This window comes from Macaca thibetana, chromosome 4, assembly GCF_024542745.1.
Source record: "Macaca thibetana thibetana isolate TM-01 chromosome 4, ASM2454274v1, whole genome shotgun sequence".
Lineage (NCBI taxonomy): Eukaryota > Metazoa > Chordata > Mammalia > Primates > Cercopithecidae > Macaca > Macaca thibetana.
The window spans coordinates 19,051,959-19,068,718 of record NC_065581.1 but is presented as its reverse complement, the minus strand read 5'-3'; the positions used below and the strand labels follow the sequence as shown (position 1 = coordinate 19,068,718).

Below are 16,760 nucleotides of genomic sequence, written 5' to 3'. Positions count from 1 at the left end.
TTGAACTAGACCACATGATGAGGCTGCCCTTCCCTTTTACTCTAAATTGGTCTGTGAAATCATCAGGTTGAGCTCTGAAGCACACCTCTTCCTTTCCTGACAAAGCAGATTCTCTTTGTGTCTCTCAGACTCCTCGATAGCTCAAGATATAAAAAGAGAACACCAACATGACACATTCTTTTTTAAAGCTGAACACCACTTCTCCCAGCTGCCAGCCAGCAGAGAGTCAATCTTCTCCTGGAAATTTCCTCTCCTTGACCATGTTGTATCCATTAACCAGGGAGAAAGTTTTCCCAGTGCACTGACCATATTACTGCATTGTCATAATTGAAACCATTAGGTTACATTCTTTCCATATGTGAGAGTGTAGCCAATGCACTTCACTTGGTGATACTTCAGTTCCTTGGTTCTTAATGTGAATGGACCACTCTAATAATTTGAGGAAAGTTATGGACATACTGCCCCAGGAAAAAAAAAATGCACAGGCAAAGTGATATAGGAGCTTTTGCATAAATTTCAGGGACCCAAGGACCAACAGAAGCCCACTCTCCCTTCTGAAAGCCCTTGCTCTAGTAATACTATTTCATTTACACAGAAAGGATAACAGCTCTATCTACAATCTATATAGTGGTGACGACAGCAAATGGAAAATCTAGGTTGGAAGACTTGGCATTTATGTGAAGCTGTGTTTCTGGCTATTGCAGAATCTCTTGTTACATTGTATCATGCTTATCTTCATCATGCATTTCAATACTTCATCTTTATTCCCACAGTCCCTTAGCTGTTTCCAAGCCCTTCTCACTAAGAAACAGGGGCAAAGCACAACATGTACTTGAAAAGAAAGAAATGCTCTGCTTCCCTTTAGAGGGGCATTGGTTTCTGAACCTTGGGAAATGGGTGATGTTACCACACAGCCAGCCAAAGTTTCCAATGGCAACTGAAAGCAGAATAGCAAGAAACCAGTTCAACAGCTGACACCAAAATGCTTTTCCATATGTAAAGCTGTCTTAAACCCACAAGAGACACTGAGAATAAACTTTGTGCTTTCTTTTCTTTTTTGCTTAATACCAAATGGGTCAGGGAGAAGCCCTGGACGCTTTTAAAAATGTACTTATAATTTTGAATCCAAGCTGTGCAAGTACCCATTGGAGACAACTGTTCTCTCATGGCCTGCTTTGAATAAACAATCACAGCTCTGTGTGATATTACTTCTTAACCAGATTCTAGCATTGAGCTGTTGGCTCGCCATGGTTACTTGCATTTTAAACCAGTGGCTCCTTTTCCTTCCCGTTGGCTAAGATTTCTGCCTGCTTGGCAATGGCTCCCTCTCATTTGAACTTTTGCCCTCTTTTAATCTCCACCAAATTTTAGTCTAAAAGAACCTTTCATGGGCACCTTTTGTTACTCTGAGTTTCTTTCTCGTGTGAGAACCAGCTTAGGGAGCTGCTTACTGGAAAACACTCAAGGGCCTGTCTTCCTCCTCTGTGAAGCCAGCAGTGACAGGCTGTTTTGTGTATGTACTTTTCTCCCCCACTTTTTTTTTTTTTTAATTAAGGAAGCACAAGATGCAAGCTGTTTGCTGAAAACAAAATGTTTGCTTTCAAAAGCAAGGGAACACACACATATTTGCATATGTCCGTGTGGCTCCACTATTGTCTGACTCCACGGCCACTCCTCTTTATTTCTCCAGCATATAGCTCTTTCAAAACTTATTTCAGATCAAAAGCCAAGCTAATGAAAAGTTTTAGTTCTTCCTGACTTCCCACACCAGTCACAATTCAGCAAGGCCTTCCAGGACCTCAACATCCATGGAGCCCGGTCCTCTTTCCAAAGAATATACATTTCAACCCCTTCTCCCATTTGATGGTTAGACAATCTGCTTCCTATATAAATGGAGTCTGCCATTTTATTCAGAACCCCCAGCTTCATCCTGTTCATTCTCTGGATTCTCTCCTCAGCCTGGACTCATAACCACTCAGCTCTGTGCTATTGTCCTCTCCTCACCCCAACTGTGCCTAACCACTAAGCTATATATCAATTCCTTTCCCAAAAGCAAATCCACCATCTCTCTCTCTGTTTCTTTTCCTGAGCCTCACAGCATGGGGGTCTGTTCACCAAACAATCTGGTGTTGACTCCAGCTGGAACCCACTCTGATGCCTGGTAATTCAGTTCTGCAAATTCTCTCCCACCCTTTGCAAAATATTCTAGACCTCTCCTTTCTCTCCGCCACTCTCAATAATCTTCTTGCCTCTTGACTCAAAAGATAGGGGTTTACTGGCTCAAGCTACTAATTTTTCTCACACTCTCTCTTTTTTCACACCCTGGTAAGTACTCAGAAGCTGCCATCCAGTCTTGGAGGGGAAGTGAAATTCCTCTTTCCCAAAGCCGATCCCATCTTTGTGAGCTCAGGCCTTCCAGATGCAAAGGGACTATGCTTCATATTTTCTTCACAGTCACAGCCATTTATTCCCAACCAACTCCTACTCTTCTGCCTTCAAACATACTTAAATGTTTGAAAAACAAAAACAAAACCCTTCCCAGCAAGCTTTCTTGTTCCATATGCCCTTCTCACTACCATCCAACTTCTTCCCATCCTTATAACTCCACACTTGAATTGCCTGTATCTGTCACTTTTATTTCTTCATCTCACCTCCTCTACTCTCTTATCTCTCTTTCTCACTTTCAGCTTCACCACCATTCTAAGAATTTTCTTATGAAGGCCATCAATAAAAATAAGGAGGTTTCCTTCACCTTCAGTGTCCTTGTCTTCCATGCTGCAAATGGTCTACTTTTCATTAAACTCTTGTTTTCTGTTTATCACATTCTCCTGATTTCCTTCTCCTTTTATGCCTACTGCTCCTTCAGCAACTCCTCTCCCCAAGGTTCTGACCTTAACTCAGTTAAGTTTATAAAACATTTCTTGGACTTTGACTCCAACAAATGTGGAATAAAACTTTTTTTTTATTATCTGGAGCTTTTAGCTCAAGCTTCAATTCTTTTCAAATACACGTTGTGCTTTGCCCCTGTTTCTGAATGAGAAGGGCCTACAAATAATCCTGAGGAGAATAGGAAATAGGCAGGGGTCTCAGGCACTTGGCTGCTAAAATATAGAAATACTTCTAGAGAACTGATAAATAGCCACCTCCCTGAGCCCCACCACTCTACTGTCCTAGTCTCTTGCCTGGAACCCCTTGACTTCCTAATGGTTCAGAAACTAAAAGATTAAATTCTAGATCATTAAGGCCTTTACAGAATACCGTTTCAACATTATGCTCTGAATCCATCTAATGACCTGCCATAGGAGCCGTTAAACATGTTGAGGACCACCATTGTCAATAAGTGCTTCTGTGTTCTAAAGAGCAGCCAGCAGTCCTTCTAGTGTTTACTAAAGGGTGATCAAACTGGAACTTATTTCTCCCACTTACCTTCTCCATCTATCCAACGTAAGCAATAGACAGGAGTTCCTGAAAAGAGACCTAAGTTGGAAAGAATTATCTGCCCAGGGACAAGAGCTGTTACCGGGGGGAAATGCACATGAAGAAAAGGAAAGAGGGTTTTCCCCACCTAACCAAGTAAGGGGAGCTCTGAAAGAGACCTTTGTAGAGATTTTGAATGTCTGCAAAAGAAGAGACACCAGATTGTCCTCTCCAATTGGATACTTTCAACTCACAGTTTTAGGCTTAGTCAGTACATCAGAGTTTGATGAGGGAGGCCCTGGGAGCACTTGACTTTTAGGAGGAATTTATTCATGTCCCCTGAAGTTTGACAGTGTACATAAAAATAGATACTGGTGTCTGCTGCCAAACTGGAAAAATCAGAAAATAAAAGGCTCACTGGAGCTGTCTTCCATGGCAAGACAAGGAAGGAAGAGTGGAGCCTGGGGGCAGCAGACTACCCAGAGTCTGGCATGGAAATGAGGCATGAGTTTCCTTTAGTCCAAGTGAGCTTGGGCTGTCTCTGTGGGATCATACTTTAAAAAGTGCTGGGGTGAGTGGATCCTAACAGGATGGATCCCTGTGGACGAAGACTGAAAGGATGTCACTCTAGGTCAGCTGGAAAGCACATTACCCATGTCATCAAACAATAACCTGGAACAATCTCAGTGAACAATGTTTAGAGATATTGGCTGAAGAACTCAAAAGGAAAATAAAGGGAGAGAAAAGAAAAGTTATCCATGAGAGAGCAGTATTTAGAAGCCTGCTCTAATGGAGAACACACTAGCCATTTACTATCAGCCAAGAGAGAACTACAAAAAACAGCAGCTAAATAAAGGCTTGAAAGGGTAAGAAGGAAATCTGAAAGTTGAGAACATGGCCCCTCCCCTACTACAGGCCCAGAGCCATGGGTCTGGCCTGAGCTGTGAGAAGAAAGATATTCAAATCAAATCAGAAGTGAGACTGGAATTTTGGCTTAACCTTATCCAGAAATTTTACTTCCTGAAAGTGTTATATGTATCTAAACATTTTTTATAATTGAACATTTCTAGGAAACTGTGGAATTGTCTCAGGAAATCACATGAAGGAAAGAAAGATATGAACAGTCAGGTCAGAAAACAGGGATTAGAGAAAAATAAAGACATCTGATCTGTATATCCCTGCTCAATAACTAGTTATACATGCTTACAAACACCTAGTTTACTGATACACTTTTATTGTTAACTACTGCTTTTTTGTTTATGTCTCTTCCAGTTGTAAGTGATGGAATCCTGACTCAAATAGGCTTAAGCAAAAGAGCTCTCATAACAAAGATGTCTACAGGTATTTTAGATTCAGGAATAATCCAGGACCTCAAAATAATGTTATCAAGGCCCTGGCTTTCTTGTTATTTGAAATCCATTTGTCTCTGCTTGGTTTAATTTTGCATGCATATTCTTTCTCAGTTGTAGGCATGATGGATCATACCATGCCAGCTTAATAAATCTTGCAAAAAAAAAAAAAAAAAGTGGGGTAGCATAGCAATAAATTTCCATTGAGTTCTCTAACTGACCTATCTTGGATTCTGTCTTAACTCTAGAGTCTGTGGTATTCTAATTGGTGAAATATACATCATATGCCCATCCCTGTGGTTGGAAAATTAGGGTCAGCTTCATATAAACTATGTGAAATGAGTTCCCCCAAAATAGGGATTCTATTAAGAAGAGGGAATTTGGAACAACCCAAAGATATTAAAACAAAGATAACAGAAATTCATTAGAATATCCTCATTTGTAGCTTCTTCCAGGTTATCACTCACTGTCTACTTCTCCCTTCAGTTCTGTCAGGTTATGCTTCATGCATTTTGGGGCTCTCTTATTAGGTGCACACGATATTATCATAAAATGTCCTTTTTCTCTAGGAACAAATTTTGTTCTAAAGTCCATTTTGTCTAATACTAGTATAGCTAAAAATGAGGTGAAAAAGACAAAGAAAACTAGATGATAGATTATATTTATAGTGTGTTATTGAACAGATGAATATGATTTTGAGATTTGTGGTTTGGTTGACAGGGTATGGCTATTCACTGAGATTGAGAAAGAGAAGGAACAATAGATGTGAACATTAAAGAGATGAATTTTTTTTTTGTAAAAAAATATTATTAGTTTCCAGATCTGTGAGAGAACCAAAAAGTCCTTGGTGGCTACTTCAGAATTGTATTATTATCTAATTATTTTTATGTAACCCTGTTTTGAAATTTCAAGCTTTATGTGGTCAAGACAATAGTCTACTTGCAATTTTCTCATGCTTTGTGCAGAGTTTAGCTCAGATCAGATGAAATGCTTGTAAAGGGAAGGATTGATTTAGAAAATTTGATGTTGGGCTGGGCAGGGTGGCTCACATTTGTAATCCCAGCACTTCGGGAAGCCAAGGCAGGTGAATCATTTGAGGTCAGGAGTTTGAGACCAGCCTGGCCAACATGGTGAAACCCTGTCCCTACAAAAAATACCAAAATTAGCCAGGCATGGTGGTCGGTGCCTATAATCCCAGCTACTTGGGAGGCTGAGGCAAGAGAATCAATTGAAACCAGGAGGCAGAGGTTTCAGTGAATCAAGATCATGCCACTGCACTCCAGCCTGGGCAACACAGTGATACTCTGTCTCAAGAGAAAAAAAAAAAAGTAAAAGAAAAGAAAAAGAAAAGAAAAGAAAAAGAAAACTTGATGTCCTTATGAGTGTCTAGCCAGCCTGAACAAGATTTAGTTCCCTTAGCCTAATGGGTTGCTTTTTCTTTTGATCATGGGTCATTGAACACTCTGCTTTCTTTCCTTAGAATGCCCTTCTCTTCTTTCCATATAATTCACTTGGCTAAGCCTACTGTCTTTCATTCCTCAGCTATCTCCTTCTACAGAAAGCCTTTTCTAATGACTCAAGGTTTTCTGTGCAATTTATTCCATTTACCCCAATGCAGCCCTTGTTGCACTGCATTAATAGCCTATTCCATGAAGATAGATATTGTTTCCTGTTTATTATCTTAGTTGATAGCATAATACATGGAAATTCAAAAAATTCTTTTGAATTAACTATTAAACAGACATATTTAGCTATAAGGAAAGAACTATCTGTCTAATTGTTTATTTTACACTCCTATACCAGAATATCCAGGCACTGAACAGATTGACTTTTGGTCAAAACTGAGAAAAAAGACAGTTTCAGATAAAGAGGAATGAATGTCTCCAAAGTAGATATCCAGAGAAATATAAAAAGAATTTATTTATGGAACTGACATCCACTAAATTCTTTTCTGGAATTGAAATTCCATTCATCTCTCAAAGATGCCCAGGAATATGAACTAAGTTGGTGTTGAAATGATTGGCTGATGGATGATGCCATTATCTGAGTTTGGTATCTTTGGGGCCCAGTTATCAATTACACAGCATATTTCTTCAAACTAAGAGTGATCCTTGTAAAATGCACCATTATTTTATATACCTTCAAAATAGAAAAGGAAAACCTGATGACAATTCTGTGACAGTGACTAAGAAACATTGATTGTAAGCCACATTTCAATTTTAGAGACACTAAAGTGTGAAAAAGATGTGTGTCTTAAACACAATTAAATATGTTAGATAATATATGAATTATAAAATGTGGAAGGACCTAAGACTTAATCTACTCTAGTCTTCACCAACTTATAAATAAACTAAGAACTAAAGATTTGTAAATATACAGGTACACAAAAATTGGGTAAATCAATCAACCTTAAAAACCAGATGGGCTGGTTTGTTCCAGTGTCAACATTTTATAATTCTGTTCTAATATTAATACTAAAAAGAGACCCAGGAGAATATATGTCATCATCAAATGACAAATGTCTCCTTCCTATATTAGAGATAGCTAATTTACCTCAACAAATATGTTATTTAATTTTCTACACTCAAATGCCTGAATCATAGCATCTCTTCCCAGTGAGTCAAGGGTTTGTCGAGAAAGAAAGACTTGAATCCAGGGTTTGATAGTCAAGCAAATACCTAAATGAGACGTATACCCAATGGTACATGTAACTATTTTCCTGCCATTTAATAATCTCTCATTTAGGCCAGGTGCAGTGGCTCACGTCTGTAATCCCAGCACTTTGTGGGGGGCCAAGGTGGGCAGATCACAAGGTTAGGAGTTTGAGACCAGCCTGACCAACATGGTGAAACCCCGTCTCTACTAAAAACACAAAAATTGGCTGGGCATGGTGGTGCACACCTGTAATCCCAGCTACTCAGGAGGCTGAGGCAGGAGAATCTCATGAATTGAGGAGGCGGAGGTTGCAGTGAGCTGAGATCGTGCCATTGCACTCCAGCCTGGGTGACAGAGCAAGACTCCATCTAAAAAATAAAATAAAATAAAATAAAAACAAAAAATCTCTCAATTAATCAAAGACCATTTCCATGGCATGAGATATTCAATATTTCATTAGAAGAACAAATCAAACTTGCTATAATTATGAATTCATGAATTTGAATTCATGATTTCTAATGGCAACTTTAGACTTAGCTTTCTTCAGTCAATTTTAGTTTTCTTGGCACATAATGCTCCAGGTTTTGTTTTAAAAAGCAACTTACTCTCTTTCTCTTTCCTTCATTTTCTCCTTCCCTTAACACCACAATTGAAAAACTCTCCCTCAATACCACCTTCTCTCAAATTCCCCTACTTCTAGAACCTCAGGCCCTCCTTTCATTACTTTGCTAATAACAAATGCATCTTCATTTTCTCTGGAACTCATGCAGAAGAAACATTTTAAGCTCAACTAAATAATTATCCACCTACTTTATATTTCCTCCCAAGGAAAAAAGAAATCCTGATTGACTGAAAAATCACCAGGTTGTTGTCACCAGAATCCTTAATGTGAAACCTTCCTTACAATCTTTCTTCTTTAACTTTCTGTTTTTGATGTGAGAAGTAGCAAAATTAAGAGAATTTGTGAATTTTATGAGAAAATGCCACCAGATAAATGGAGTTACATTTAACTGAACAAAGTCATCATAAATGCATTCAGTATATGAGTGACATCGCAAAGGGAACCACAGAGTATAAGAGGTGCATGGTTGTGTTTGAGTTTGCCACCAACTCTTAGAGCAGGGCTGCAAGGTATGCTCAAGGGAATGTGCTCAAGGCCAAGATTACAGCATAGGCAACAGTTGAGAGCACGGTGGGGGACAGGTGGAGGTGGGAGCAGCTTAAGAATGACTCACCCAGGCAAGTGAAGACAAAGCCTTTCTCAGCAGACCTAAATCCCAGTTGCTTCCTCATCTTTATTTTGCAAAAAATACTCTTTGCTTAGAAAAGATAAGAAGAAACCATGATTCCACTGAAGAAGTTCTCTGACAAAACAACCTCAAGATTGTCAATGGATTCTTCCTGCTTGTGAATACATAATATACAAATATATATACATACATGTGCACGCATACAAAACCAGTATTTTAAATCAGTATAAAGCCCTTTCTGAAACCAGAGCTGGCCCCTGAGCAAAACAGTAATTTAGCAAAGTTTGACTTGCTATCTTCTCACTTCTTTTAATGCCACCTTTTTGCCCCTTATCTTACTCAAAAGTCTCATTCCTGTTGTCTCTGACAGCTTTAAGGGCCTCCCTATTAATGTGCTAATAACTAAGTGTTTTAGTCTATTCAAGCTATACCAAAGCATCCTCGACTGGGTAATTTATAAGCAACAGAAATATATTTCTCATAGTCTAGAAGCTGGGAAGTACAAGATGAAAATGTCAGCAGTTTTGGTGTCTGGTGAGGGCTCTCTGCTTTAAGATGGTGCCTTGGTCAGGTGTGGTGGCTCATGCCTGTGATCCCAGCACTTTGGGAGGCTAAGGCAGGAGGATCACTTGAGGCCAGGAATTGGAGACCAGCCTGGGCAATATATCAAGATCCTATCTCTACAAAAAATAAAATGTAAATAAAAAAATATATAGCCAAGACATAATGAACATGCCTGTAGCCCTAGCTCCTCAGGAGGCTAAGACAGGAGGATCCCTTGAGCCCAGGAGTTCAAGGCTGCAATGAGCTATGATAGCACCACTGCACTCCAGCTTGGGCAACAGAGTGAGGCCTTGTCTCTAAATAAATAAAATAAAGTTAGTGCCTTGGTGCTACATGTTCACATGGCAGAAGGAGCAGGGGCACTCCCTTCAACATTTTTCATAGGGGCATTGATCCCATTCAATATGGCAAAGCACTCATAACCTAATCACTCGCCAAAGGGTTCTATTTCTTAATGCTATAACATTGGGTACTAGGTTTCAATACATGAGGTTTATGGGGGAAAGCATCATTCACACTATAGCAGTAAGTATTTGAAAAGTGCTGCTATATCTGAGGCCTTTTTAGAGAAAATGAGAGGGCTGTGAGTGTGAAATGTGGACTTGGTAACTGGTAATTTGAAAATAATCTCATTCTTTCTTGACCACCTCAGCAGCTTGAGAGCTAGGAGAGATCTATTTAATATATCATTTTTTTAACTGGTAATGGACATTATCTATAGATATTTTCAAAATTGTGGGAGCTGGAAGATTTTAACAGTCATCTCAAACTATGTCTGCATTTTATAAATTTGGTAACTGAGATGTAGAGAAGCAAGAGAGTTATTGCCAGAGGCCATCCTCACTCCCATCGTATTTCCAGGTCAGTAGTTTCCAGAAATTCTGCCTTGGGAAAACTGACACTGATTAGAGGTTTGAATTTTTGGCACTTAGCAAGCTAAATAATTTAGCATGTGTTATCTGAGAAGGCTGAAGATATAGGTCTCATTTATGGACCCTCATGTTGAAGGGACACTTAAACCAGTTTGTTTTTGTCCCTCAGTAGGTCAGTGTTGCTTAAAAGAAGGGTTTCAACTTCATCATATGGTGCCACAAGCCCTGGGTAACATATATCAAATGCCCATGTATTGGAAAGAAGCTCCATTCCTCTGGATGAGAAGGCCCTGGGAAAATCTTTTTGACTATCTGCTTTTAGCACTATGGCTGACTAGGTGATCTGAAAACCTCCTGTTATTATCTATTACATAGGACAAAGTCTTCAAAGCATGTTGTTTTCATTTAAATTGGTGGAGATTTTCAAACCTTCTCCCCAAACTCCTGTCATCTGAACTGCAGTGAAGAACTGGGATCAGAACCATCAGGGGTCAGGAGGAACAGGGTTACCTAAGGGTAGATCAGGAGAGTAGCAGTGGTGTTGGTTACTAAGTCTTGAGCAAATATTAAAGTAGGGAATCTGAGTCTAGAATTCTTGAACTGACCCAAGGTAAGCAGAAGTTTTCTACCATTAATGACAGAAACCATAGTCAGAAAACATACCCAGACTGAAAGAAAGCCTTCTCAATTTTTGACCTGCAGGATTTCCCCCAAAGAGATCAAGTAATGTGCTCACAATCAAAGATCATTAGCAAAGTAGAAAGGAAGCTGTATTAAAGTTATCTATTGTAGAATAGCAAATTATTCTAAAAGTTAAAGTTTTATAAAATGACTATAAACATTCATTATCCTTCCATTTTCTGAGAATAGGAGGACCTAGAATTTGGGGAGTGGGTCAATGTTTTTCATAAGGGCACTGATCCTATTCATGAGGGCAAAGCACTCATAACCTAATCACTTTCCAAAAGGTTCTACCTCTTAATCCTATAACATTGGGTATTAGGTTTAAATGCAGGTTTCTCATAAACTTGCAGTCATTTGAAGGCTTGATGAGTGCTGGAGGATCCAATTCCAAAAGTACTCACTCACCTGCGGTGTATTGGTGTTGGTTATTGATTGGAGACCTCAGTTCCTCTCCGTGTGGGTCTCCCATTAGGCCAGCTGAGTGTACTCGTGACATAGCAGCTGGCTTCCATCAGAGTAATTGATCCAAGAGAGAGTAAGTCAGGAAGGAGCTGCTATTTTCATGTCCTAACCAGAAATGAAAACAGGGGCAAATTCCTTTGTAATCTTGGGGGAAAAAAAGGCTAACCATAAAAAAATCCAATCATATTTTAATATTTAAATTAAAAATTTAGTATTTAAGTTATTTTTTATATTTTAATTAAAATAAAAAATTGTGTTTAGCAAATACACCATCAGAGAATAAGAAAAATAAATGGCAAACAAAGGGAGATATTTACAAGTCACTTAACAACATAGGATTAATATCCAGAATACATACATAATTTCTACAAATCAGTAAGAGACAACCCAACAGAAAAACAGGCAAAAGCCAAAACACACTTAAGAGAAAGAGAAACAAGCATGGCCAGAACAGATACAATGAGGTGCTCAACCTAGCTAATAATTAAGGAAATACAAGTTATGACCTTAATAAGATACAGTTTTACACCTATTTAATTATCTCAAATTAGAAGATCTGACAATACCCAGTATCAGAGAAGAAGTGAATCAATGGGAAAGCCAGTAGGCACTAAATTGTTACAATCACTTTGGAAAGCAACTGGGCTTTTCTCCTGTGAAGGTGAATACTTATATATTGTCTCTACCCAGCAGTTGTATTTCTAGGTAACTGATTTTGACCCCTAGAGTACCTTTGGCAGTGTCTGGAGACATTTTTGGTTGTCACAACTTGGAGACACTACTGACATCTAGTGGGTAGAGGCCAGGGATGCTGCTAAACATGTTATGATGCATAGGACAATTTCACACAACAAAGAATTATCTGGCCCCACACATCAGTACTGCTGAGGTTGAGAAACTCTGTCCTAGGTATATGTGTTAGTGAAACTTGCATATATGTGCAACACGAGATGTAGAAGACTATATTCATGACAGCAACAGCTAACTAGAAGCCATAATTATCCTTTAACAGGAGAATAGATAAATCAATTGTAACATAGCTGTTCCATGGAATACACATGATTGAACTATAGCCACAGACAACCATGATGCAAAGTGAAAAACAACAAATTTCATAAGAAGATATCCCATGTAATATGTTTAATGAACTGCTCAAAAAGAAGCACAACTGAAAAAATCTGTTATTTAGGCCTACCAACAAGCAAATGACAAGAGTATAACAGTAGAGTAAGCAATAATTACATAAAATTCAAAGTGCTGGTTACTGTTTGTGCAAAATTAGAGGAATATTTCAGCATGGAAGCGGGGGATAAATACAGGGAAGCATTGCAACCATGTTTGAATATTTCGTTTGGATGATAGGTTCACAGTTGCTCATTACACTATCAAACTTTATAACTTACATCAGCAGTTCCCAACCTTTTTTTGGCACCAGGGCAGGCTTCATGGAAGACAATTTTTCCACAGACCAGGGATATTAGAGACAATTTGGGGATGATTCAAGGGTATTATTAATACATTTATTGTGCTCTTTATCTCTATTCCATTGTAACACTAAATGAAATAATTATACAATTCACCATAATGTAAAATCAGTGGGAGCCCTGAGCTTGTTTTTTTCTGTTTGTTTGTTTTTGATTTTTGCAACTAGACAGTCCCGTCTGAGGGTGATGGGAGACAGTGACAGATCATCAGGCATTAGATTCTCATAAAGAGGATGCAACCTAGATCCCTCGAATGTGCAGTTCACAATAGGGTTCACGCTCCTATGAGTGTCTAATGTCGCTGCTGATCTGACAGGAGGAAGAGCTCAGGTGCTAATTCAATCAATGGGAGGCAGCTGTAAATACAGATGAAGCTCCCTCACCCACTGCTCACCTCCTGCTCTGCCAGTTTCTAACAGCAACCAGCACCAGTACCAGTACCCATCCATGGCCTGGGAGTCGAGGACCCCTGACTTACATATACATACATACATACATACATATGTCACATGTTATTTTGTACTATTGTATTAAAATGTAAATAAGTAAATAGAAATATTATTTAGGCAGACGTGGTGAGGTAGATTGTACAATATAACTACACAAGGAACTACCTGAAATTACAGCAACCAACTTGCTTTTGTCCTTTTGGAGAGGAGATGCTGCTCTTTTGATGGACTAGGCTCAAAATCCTAATCCTAACATGAATTTATCTCATGAGTGTAATTTATCTCATGAGGTCTGTCCCAGCAGCTCACTAGAGTAGCGACCATCACATCAATATTGTTGACTTAAGCACCCCTGTACCTTTAAGTTATGTTGGCAATAAACGCAAAGAACACAAAGCAAATAAAGGATAGCATGGGGATTGTTAAGACATTTCTCTCTCTCTCTCTTTCTCTCTACACACACACACACACACACACACACACACATACACATATATGTGTATATATATATTTGTCCAACATTGCTGGACAAAACAGCTTTGCTGAAGTTGATACACACACACACACACACACACACACACACACACATATATATATACTGTAGTCATACACTGGTAGGGGCATAATACCATATGTAACAACAGGGAGTAAGTAGATGATCTGCTGGATTTCTTTGTTTCTTCAAGAAGACCCTGATTCTTCTTAAGAGCCAAATTTTCACAATCATGTGCCTTTAAACCACAGGTTGGAAAACGGAGACAGCCCAAGTGATTTGGAGTGCCCGGGCCACCTACCAGTTTTAAACAAAATTGTAAAGATTTCATTTCTTTTTCTTTCTTTCTTCTTATTCTAACTAGGCTTTCCAAGTGCCAGCCTGCCTCTATTCCTATTCTCAGCTGACTTTCAAATAATCCCTGCTAGAGTGTTAATTGAAAAGCAAGGTATTAACTGATTATAGCTTAGTATGATCCCTCCTAAGGTGATTTTATTTTCATAGGGGACTCATAACGGTTGGTGTGGGTAACAGGGAGTGAAGGCTCAGAGATGACCTTCAGGAAGCTATAGCTAACTCCAACACCTGACGGAGCAAATAAAAAATATTTGTTATGCAGCCTCTGAAAGGTTGGCAAAACCTTGCTTCGGGCCCTGTTTAAACACCCAGGCTCTGTCTACTACTTTTGGAACTGAACTGCAATAAAACCTCTTATTTTCCTGACCCAAGAGGAAATATTTTATAAATTATAGCGTAGAGAATTACTTGGCCAATATTTAGACCTGAAATACCCTGAAGAGTGAGAAAGGTAAGGAAAAGAATAGATTTGGAGAAAGCACAAAGGCCAAAGTCAATCAACAAAATGCTTAATAGTGTAAAGAGAAAAAAACTTTTCAAGTGTCCAAGCATAAATGTCAAGAGTATTTCAATAAAACCCAAAAGGCTCGAAGTTGAAGCAGGTGTGAGAAAAGGGGATAGAGAAGATCCCCGAGGAGAATACAAGCATGTGGGATGTGTATCTCTATTTACACAATAATTGTTCCACCACCTTCCTGTTTCACAGTACTTGATATTAGCAACTGCTCCGCCTGATAAGAAACGGTATCAGCCATTTATAAAAGAGGTATCCCCGAGTCAGGATGTTTAAGCCAGCAAAAACTGGTCACAGCTGAATCCAAATCCAAATCCAAATGTTCAATACCTGTTCTTAAACTTTACTGTGCATAACTCATCTCACAATGTTCATGACACATGAAGATTCCAGAATCACAGCTGAGGTGATTCCAATGCAGCAGCTCTGGGGCATGGCCCGGGAGTTTACGGTTTAGGAGCATGCCAATTGATTCTAAGGTAGGCAGTGGTCCACTGTGAAACAGGCTTCAGAAAGCCTAACCTAGGGTTTGTATTCAGTGCTTGCGCCCCTCCTTCCATCTCTCAAACTGCCATTTGCTCCAGCAACATTGCTGGACAAACCAGCTTTGCTGAAGTTGAGCCTGAGAGATCCTCTCCTCACTGGCACCATGCATCTCTTACCTTCTGTTCCAAGTGGGTCACCTCCCATGCAGGCTGCTGCGTGCGACGCCTGCAGGAACCTACTCTGTGCTCACACAGGGGCAAAACTGGAAATGTGAGGGGGGCTAAAACTCCCAGGGGGATTCCTTGATCAAAGGAGGCAGGAGCCAGTAGGTAAATATTCCCAAGTTGCCATTCCTCAGGACAATTTTCTGAAACTTATTCTGTATGATTCCCCCAGAGCGTCCCAGCAGGAACGAATCCCGGTTGCCCACAGGGATGGCCAGCTATGTAACTCTTCTTCTCTTCCCAGTCCAAAAGTAAACTACTTATCCAAAGGTAAACTACTACGTGGGAGCTCTTGCTGCAAACCCTGCCATCTGAGAAGAACACAAGCTGAGGGAAGGTTCGCCCGAGAGACTGGCTCTGGAAACCAAGAAGGAGAGAGTGAAGGGGAGGGACAAAGAGGCCTGGGTATATTCTTCCCATGCCGCCTCACTCAGAGTAGCCCCATTTTGTCTGTTTTGTGTATTACACTTCTCCATTTTAGTTTCCTTAAAAATAAAATTATGGAGATAAGAGGTATTTGAAAATAATCAGTCTAAGAAAAAGGCTCAAATCTTGGCAGCAAGAGTCCAAGATTGACCACTAGTACAACCTGAAATCAAGTACATAATATCCCCAGCATTCGTTTTCTTGTGTACATGACAGGGTTGTTAAGACAATTACACACGATTATTATTAACTGATAATATAAAATTAATACGAGTATGCCATGTGGCCCAGACCCAATCTCTCTCTCCATGCAGTTGTTATCAGGCTCTTGTTTGATTCTGCGATTTTGTTCACACTAATAAGCCATTGGACACAAGTCACACAAACCCTAAAGTGGTTAGTTAGAAATCTTACAATGTTTGTGCAAAATTTGGCTTCATCTCTTGATGCTGCATCAATATGAGTTTGCTGTTAATATAAGTTTCAAGAAAGGAAAGGAAATGGAAGGGAAAAGAAAGGAAGGAAAGGGAAGAAAAATAAATTCTTACTAAACATGAAGCAAAATTATATGACTTCTACATCCTGTCTAGGATACAGGTGCCTATTTGGGCCACTCTTACTCTCTCTTTTCCTCTACAGTTTCTTTCCTGGGTTACCTGGTAGACTGCTGCCATCCACGTACTTTCCTCATGTTGACACTAGGCATTTTCGTAGATTCTTCCATAGGTTCTTCTGATGTGGAAGTGCGATATAAACATAAAGCCTTTTTTGTTATATCAGAAACTATGGATCCACAGACGTTTCCATTTGTTCCCAAATTTTGCTCTATAAGAACAAATAAAATGGAACCAAAATGAAGCTATTATGCCTCATGTATGATATATATTCAAATAATTTTCATTGAGGTATAACATGCATAGAAAAAGAGTACATAAATCATGAATGTACAGCTTGAGAAATTTTCACAAAATATATCCTCTTGTGTAATCAGCACACAGGCCAAGAAGATTACAAGTACCCAATTACCCTCCCTATGCCACTCTCAGTCATTACTTACACTCCAAAGAGAGCTGA

The 16,760-nt window shown here is 39.3% G+C and overlaps 1 long non-coding RNA gene across 1 annotated transcript in view; it reads right to left on the bottom strand.

Moving 5' to 3' along the window:
• The window catches only part of LOC126952024 (uncharacterized), a 108,569-nt gene extending 92,058 nt beyond the window's left edge, over positions 1-16,511 (bottom strand). The window contains exons 1-2 of the long non-coding RNA XR_007724767.1: positions 16,343-16,511; positions 11,197-11,358 (exon numbers count right to left, since the gene is read on the bottom strand). This is a non-coding gene — a long non-coding RNA (uncharacterized LOC126952024). The remainder of the gene's footprint in view (positions 1-11,196; positions 11,359-16,342) is intronic.
• Between the last annotated feature and the right edge of the window lie 249 nt (positions 16,512-16,760).